Here is a 7,657-nt window from a genome sequence, read left to right on the forward strand (position 1 = left end):
TAAATAAATAAATAAATAAATAAATAAGCGTTTTACTTGCGAAACTCTGTACAAGTTCTCCCTATGTAAAGTTTACTTTGCGAACGTGTTCACGAGAAGTGAATAAAAGTACTGATAGATTGCTTCAAGCAGAACCTCTCGATGGAAGTGCACCACCCAGTCGTGCATCGTACGGGCTACCGTCACGGATAGCGTTCAGGCGTATTCTAGAACAGGTTTCCGCCCCTGTGACAATCTGTTGGCGTTTGTGGCGTAATCAGCATTTCCAATGACGACTTAAAAGATTTTGTCTGCAATTTCCAAAAATAAAACGCATTATTTACGCCTTGACTGGAGTGGAGATCGCGCGTGCCGACGCAGCTGTGAAGGCGCCCTCTGTCAGCAGCCATCCCCGAGCGGTGGCGCCGCAGCGGGCGCACGGAGAACTAGGCCCGAGACGCCGTTCAGCCGCAACGCAGCGGGCTGCACCTTGTGCTTTTGGATCGAGCGGCCGTGCTCGAACACATGATGGTGTGAGTGTCATGAGGGGTATCTCAAGCAGCGTCCAGGCCCTGTTCAGGCAGGAATTGCCGCAGGCAGTGTACGTCCACTGCATGAACAACCGGATGTCTGCAAGGTGAGAAAACCGGTGAGATATTTTTTCTCCTTTAGAATGCCTCTATGTTTTCCTGAGTGGATCTGCAATTCAGTCTTTGTCAGTGAGAGAGCTGCAGCATCTCAGCGATACACAATAGGTCTGCCAGATAGTGGCTTGCACAGCAACAATGAAAAGCTTTCCTGCTATCCTTGTACGCCTCGCCGAAGTCATCGCTACAAACAGCAGGCGAGCAACGGAAGCTAAGGGTCTGCTTGAGCAAATGAACTTGTCGTTTCTCTTCCATTTAAGCCTATTTACCGAGGTACTCGGCCGCCTTAAGGTTCCTTCGGACCTATTGAAAAGTAGAGATTGCAATTTTAGTCAGGCATGCCTCATCGTACGCGCAGCCATTGACGAGTTCTCCGAAATGAGAATTTCGCCGAACGCCTTCGACACACTCTGGGGGCAAACCGGCAGTGTTTCTGAGAATAGGGTGTCTCAAAGAAAAAAAGCAGAGAATGAAGCGCCTTCCGCTACAACTACAACAGTATGTATTGAGTGAAGGACATGTCATTGAAGAATAGTCTCAAAATTCAAAGGAATTACATTCAGAGTCAGAGTTTTTCTGCCCGTTTTGGATCACGTGATTGCGGAGCTGACTAGGCGATTCACGGAAAACGATGATGTACACCGCGGAGTTAGCAACCTCCACCCACGGAGTGAGAATTTTATGGACATCTTACTGAAGCCTTCCACTGAGCACTATGCATGCGACATCGAAAGCGTTGAAATTGAGTGCAAGCTGATAATGAAACTTCTTGAGCGCATCGAAGCCGAAAGTGCAAGGGAGACACTGCTGCAACTGGCGACTGTCTTGGGAGAACATAATCTAGCCTTCCACGACCTGCACACGCTAGGTCTTATCGCCGTGGCGATACCGGCATCGTCATCATCTTGCCAGCACACGTTTTCGTGCCTTCAAATATTGAAGACTTCGCAGAAAGATGAAAAATTAAAAATTAAATTAGGGGGTTTTACGTGCCAAAACCACTTACTGATTATGAGGCACGCTGTAGTGGAGGACTCCGGAAATTTCGACCACCTGCGGTTCTTTAACGTGCACCTAAATCTAAGTACACGGGTGTTTTCGCATTTCGTCCCCATCGAAATGCGGCCGCAGTGGCCGGGATTCAATCCCGCGACCTCGTGCTAGGCAGCCCAACACAATAGCCAATTAGTAACCACGGCGGTTCGCAGCAAGATGAATAGCCGTCTGAGTGACATAGCTGTGCTTGCGGTCGAGCCAATAAGATAGACCTTCAGCGTGTTGTTGACATATGTCAACAACACGCTGAAGGTCTATCTATATGTTTTAAGCTGAGCTCAGTAATCGATGTATACGTCTGCACTAGTATGCAAATATATTGATACCCCATCATATCATTGGGGCGATCTCGTGGGAAACTTGTGCGGCACGGGCGTAGGACCAATACGTGTACCAGTATTAGAACATCCGCTTCACCATCGCATAAATCCCGGCTATATTTTGTCTTATACTGTCAAAGCGCAGGCATTGGCATCTATGATTGTGACGGAACAATTATCTGTCCCTGTCATCACTTTGAAGAAGACTCCATATAGGGTGCTGTCCGAGGCCACGTCAGTGGCCTAGCTTGAGTAGTGAACAGTGCATAGACGGAGAGCTGTCAATTGCGTTTGTGAAACCTGCTGTATTGCACGACCAAATGTGGCACTGACTGAAATGCTTTTGCGTGCTCTAGTTTTGCAATTCTCTGCTCTCATCTATTTGTTAATTTTTTCCCATATACCTTTTTGTCATTTTTATCATTTCCAGCATTTAGAATCACCAGCCGGCGCCACAAGAGTGTATTTTTTCTTTTTTGTAAACTAGCGCGTTTTTACCTATGTTGGAATTGATACACACATTGCTTTAAGGTGCGCATTGCTTAGCGATGCTTAGAGGTGTTTCTCTCCCGTTGTGAAATAAACTCTTTTGAAGCGATATTGCGATTTAGTTAACTGGTGTTACTTTGGTACTGCTGGGCGCCTGTTTTTTTTTCTTCCAGCCAAAAATGTTGACGCCGTCCATGGGATGCATCCGCATTGAGGACTACGTCTTTGGACAGCCATCCCAAGTAACCACGGATATCCGGGCGACGTCCGACGGACGTCCTTTCTGGATATTCGGGATGTCCGTGGGATATCCATGAATGTCCGACGTACGTCCGAGGGACGTCCCTGGGGAATCCAAAGGTAATCGCTTTGGCATCCGTAGTACGTCCGACGCGGACATCCAGCATGGACATTCAGGGGACGTTCAGGATATATATATATATATATATATATATATATATATATATATATATATATATATATATATATATATATATGTGTGTGTGTGTGTGTGTGTGTGTGTGTGTGTGTGTGTGTGTGTCTTCCCGGGGATATTCCAGATATACACATGCCTTGAAGCGACAGTAGTGGCCGGGACACATTCAAGCACCGGACCATTATATATACATATATTACATTGGTCTAATGCTTGAATGCATTCTTGTTTTAAATAAACGAGAAATGAACTTACACCAACTTCCAAATACAATTAAACGTTTATTGTCACCTTATACATATACATAAAAAGACCAATAAGCAGATATATGCGTACTGTTCAAAGAACAAATAAATACACGGATAAAGAAGAAAACTTGCAATTTCAATAGCACAACACAAGGTAGAGAACAGCAGAACAAAAAATACTTATTGCCCACCCTGCTTTGACATTTGTGTTTGCAGCATGGAATAAAAAGAAAGAGCAAAAATACATCAATTAGCATTATTAAGCAGCGAAAGCAACAGAAATGACATGAAGGAATTAATCTTGACTACATCACTTCACTAGCACTCTGCGACACGGGCACAAAAAATGACATTAACTGGCTAATGCCTTAAACTTTAATGTCATTCGCGGGGTGCCACACGGACATGCTTAATGGTATTGCAGCTTAAATGTTATTCGCGACGTAGTGCGTTCTCGTAAGTCAACTTGCCGTCAAATGCGTACTCTCGTTCCCAATGTCTCCACATTCTGACGTAGCTAAACGAACTATTAGTGAACAACAATCAATATATTCTTCACTTTCTTTAAACAATAGCTCTTTCTCGTGGCGTAGTGCGTTCTTACAATTATTAAAACTCACTTGGCCATCGAATGCGTACTCTCGTTTACAATGTCCCCGCCGTGGCCGTAGTGACCATATTCTCACGATATTAAACAAACTTGTAGATAAAAACAACTAATATATTCTTCACTTTTTTAAAAGGAGCTTTTTATTTTTCGTAGAGATCAGCAGGCGATCTTGCTGCTACTGACGGCTACAGCTCTGATCATGAGCGCATTAGCCAGGAGAAGCTCTTTGCCAGGAGAATCAAAAGGGCGCCAATGAAGAGTCCGCGGTAGCTAAAGAAAAATGTAGACTCCGGGGTCCTGCTTACCAGAAAACCCGCATTGACTTGTGCGTACACCTCTCCTAAGGGATCCTGTTCCGTTCTCACAGCGAAGTGAACCATCCGAAGCGTCACGTAGAGTATATCCATCAGGGAAACAAGGCACATTGTCCTTAGTGAGCGTAGTGTCACAACCACCGTCCTGAACTTCCGATGTCGCCTCGGTGCAGCGACCAACATCACAAGGCGTACAAATGTTTGCAGGGACAGCCCGACCGCACATGTTAATGCATGCGTGCGGGGTATACGCGCCACTGCACAGTTCTAGACTTGCGAATTCTCGAGCTGTTGACTGCTGGCTGCCGGTGCGAGATCCGAAGTCCTCGAATATCGTCTTTGTTTCCAGCGACGCTCTTTTTTCGCGCGTGCGGCTTCTCCCGCAGTCTAGGCATCCTGGCACCTGTGAAGAAAACACATTTCAATACCCAAACGAATTAAAAAAGAAATCGATGTAGCTGTCATACCTTGGTAGCTGAGTAGGAGACTTCGGCAGGCACGGAAGGTGACAAACGCTGCTCCGCTGCCCTAAAACGATCGCAGAATCAGGGTTGCCGTTGGGAATTTTTCAAAAAGAGCCAGAACTGAGGCTAAAAGTAGCCAAAAGTAGCCACGCCACCTGGTCTTGGCGCCAAATTTGTAGCCAAGTAGAAAAGTACCATTATTATAAGCAACTTTTATTAATGAACAATAAATAATATCATTTTGAATCAACACAAGAACACAGAGTAAATAAAGAGCAAGGAAATTTGGTTCTCTTGCTTGGCCTTCAAGCATCAGGTACGTTGCAAATAAATAAAAGTTCAGTCCGCGTAGTTTATCTAGAGTAGAAAGTGTTCATGCCGGAGTAATTTTGGCACATTCTATTCAACAACTCAGCAGGAACGTCAAACGATGATGCTGTTTTTTCTTGAAGTCGTAGCCCAAATTTGATTCGCAGAATCGCCATGAGCAAGTCCAGCTTCATTTTGTTACGGATCTCTGTTTTCGTCAAGTTCACGCAAGAGAACACGCGCTCTGCATCAGCGTTAGAAATTGGAAGGGCCAAAATTTTCAGTGCTCCTTGCGCCAGGTGTTGAAAAGGGCATTCGCCGCAAGGGTCCTTGTACGATGCCGCTGCGTGCCAGAAAGTCAAACATGATGCGCGATCAAGTGCACCGCTAACACTCTGCAGCTGGCGTATTTCAGACTCCAGTTCGATTTAGGAACATCCAAAAAAATGCAGCGGTAGCTTCATTATGCATTCACGGCTCTTAGCATTTTCTATGCCATCGGAATTTATGGCACACAGTCTTCGAAGCGCAGAGGAGGCATTTGGAAGTCGCTGCTGCAGTCCCATCGCCATTTGCCTCAAGAATTGGAAACAGCGCTCCCTCACGGCCCGTTGGTCTTCAATAGGGACTAGTGAAATCTTCTCTCTGAAGACGTCACCTAGGTCCACTACCTCTGGTTGCAGGAAAATCGACTTCATTTTTGCCAGGTCTAGCGACAGCAGACTTGCCGTTGTGTTGTGCCTCAAAACTGATGGATTCAAAATCCGCCTAAGAATTTCCAAATACAAATTTTCTAGCTCTTGGAAGACAACCAGTGGGTCAGTTGTGTTTGTTTGGAACATTTTGTTCACTCGCCTAACGTTACGGAGAACTGAGGCAAGAAACACGAGGTAAACATATTTTTTTCTGTCTCGATACATCTCTCGTAAAATGCGCACGTTGTAGCTGCGATCTTCTGCTTTCTCAAAAAACTCTTCGAGAGACTGGTACTGCGCCAAAATTCTTTCTATAGAGTCTGCAATAGCAAGCCATCTCGTCTGCGAAAGCGACAGAATCTTGGGCGGTGGATTTGCACTTTCATCTTCCACTGTCATACTGGCATACAGTCTCTTATAAGCATCTTGCCGGCAGCTGCTGTGTGCAAAGTAGTTGTAGGTTTCTCGCACTAAGTGCTCAACCGCAGAAGGAATCGCCTCCATCGACTTGGATGCCACAAGGTCCAGGCTGTGGCAAGAGCATTTGATCAGAATCAAGTCTTTGTTGTCCTCACTAAGACGACTGAACAGAGAATTGTGTTTGCCGCACATGGCATTTGCACCATCGGTGCAGAGTCCGAGACAGTTCTTGATCGACAGGCCGTGCTTGTCCAACGTCTTCAATACCGTGTCGTGAAGCGTTTCTGCCGTTCCATCAGACAGCTCTACGAGATCAAGAAGGGTGGTTGCAATCCTGTTTTCTTCTAAACTCAGAAACCGCACAACCATGCAAAGTTGCTTTGTCGTGGATACATCGGTTGATTCATCCACCATTAGAGAATAGCTGGAGCCGTTCAGTTGTTTGTCCATGTTTTCCGTGAAGTACGGGAAGAGAACATTCGTAATTATAGCCGTGCACTTCGTTCTGTGCAGATCAAAATCATTGAATTCGGAATGCAGAATCTCACCAAGTTCGTCGACAGCATTTATGGAAGTGTGCACTGCAGTGTACAAGGCGATCCTTAACTCTCGGCGAGCCTTTTCATAGTACGTTCGACTCGAAGACGCTAGAAGCTGCGGCAGTTTTTGTTGCGAACTTGGGATTACTGCGCACTCGCGGTGCTTTTTGGTTTCTGCGTGCTTCAACAGATCACTGTAGTGGGGTCGAATGTTGCAATTGCAGTACTTGCAGTGAGCAGTCGTTCCGCCGTCACGTGACGAAATCCATCCTGTAACGCATGGTAATATGCATATTAGACACTAAGCGGCATGCGAGTGAACGCCTAAAGAATAGTTTCCGTTTTGCTTACCGCTCAGTTTCTTGTCCTTTCTCCATTCTTCTCGAAACGTGCGCTTTGCTCTTGCGTCTTTTCCCATGGTAGACGCCGGTGTCGGCAAGCCGAAGGCACAAAAACAGAAGCTTTGTCGCCTTGGGGTACACAAGTGTTATTTCACCTGTACTGCTCGTTCCTCTCTGGTGTCATGCCGTGCGCACGGCTGCACCTAAACGCATGGTTTCAGATGCATGACCCTAACGGAGAAAGTACTCTAGATTAGTGTTATTTTCTCCAGATGGAGCGCAGCGTCCTCGCGGCCTTTGCTTCGGCGTGCGCTAGAATTAGCGTTATTTTCTCCAGATGGCGCGCAACGTCCTCACGGGCTTTGCTTCGACGTGCGCCCATCACCCAGAGTCCGTGCGTCTGCGCACCCGCGTCTGCTAGTTGGTCTCTATGTGCGCACCGCCGGCGGAGAGAATATATGCGTACAGGACGCGCGCGCGTCAAGGCGACCGGAACAGCCATGAGGAGAGCAAAGCTTTAAAAATAATTGTTCTTCTTTGTTCTTGCTTGCTATTGTATATGCAATTGCAAAAAAAATGGCTAGTGAATGCGCCAAAATAGAAGTTCAAAGTAGCCAGAAAGTAGCCAAGTAGCCAACGTGAAATTTTCATCGCCAGACGGGGTCGAAAAGTAGCCAATTTGGCGCAAAGTAGCCACCAACGGCAACCCTGCGCAGAATGAAAAAATGGCGTGGCGACGATGGCTAGAGCTTGGATTGGATTGGATGACTGCAGCGTTCTGCTTTGCCAA

At 46.3% G+C, this 7,657-nt stretch overlaps 1 long non-coding RNA gene and 1 pseudogene across 1 annotated transcript; one reads left to right on the forward strand and one right to left on the reverse strand.

The window, feature by feature from the left end:
* The first annotated feature begins 521 nt into the window (after window positions 1-521).
* On the forward strand, window positions 522-2,705 carry LOC135896056 (uncharacterized; annotated as a pseudogene).
* Window positions 2,706-3,188: 483 nt separating this feature from the next.
* LOC135896016 (uncharacterized) lies at window positions 3,189-4,645 on the reverse strand. The gene is made up of 2 exons (XR_010562546.1): window positions 4,567-4,645; window positions 3,189-4,502 (listed from the first exon to the last, which is right to left on the reverse strand). It is a non-coding gene; the product is annotated as an uncharacterized lncRNA (long non-coding RNA).
* Between the last annotated feature and the right edge of the window lie 3,012 nt (window positions 4,646-7,657).

The sequence above is a fragment of the Dermacentor albipictus genome, chromosome 8, assembly GCF_038994185.2.
Source record: "Dermacentor albipictus isolate Rhodes 1998 colony chromosome 8, USDA_Dalb.pri_finalv2, whole genome shotgun sequence".
Classification (NCBI taxonomy): Eukaryota; Metazoa; Arthropoda; class Arachnida; order Ixodida; family Ixodidae; genus Dermacentor; species Dermacentor albipictus.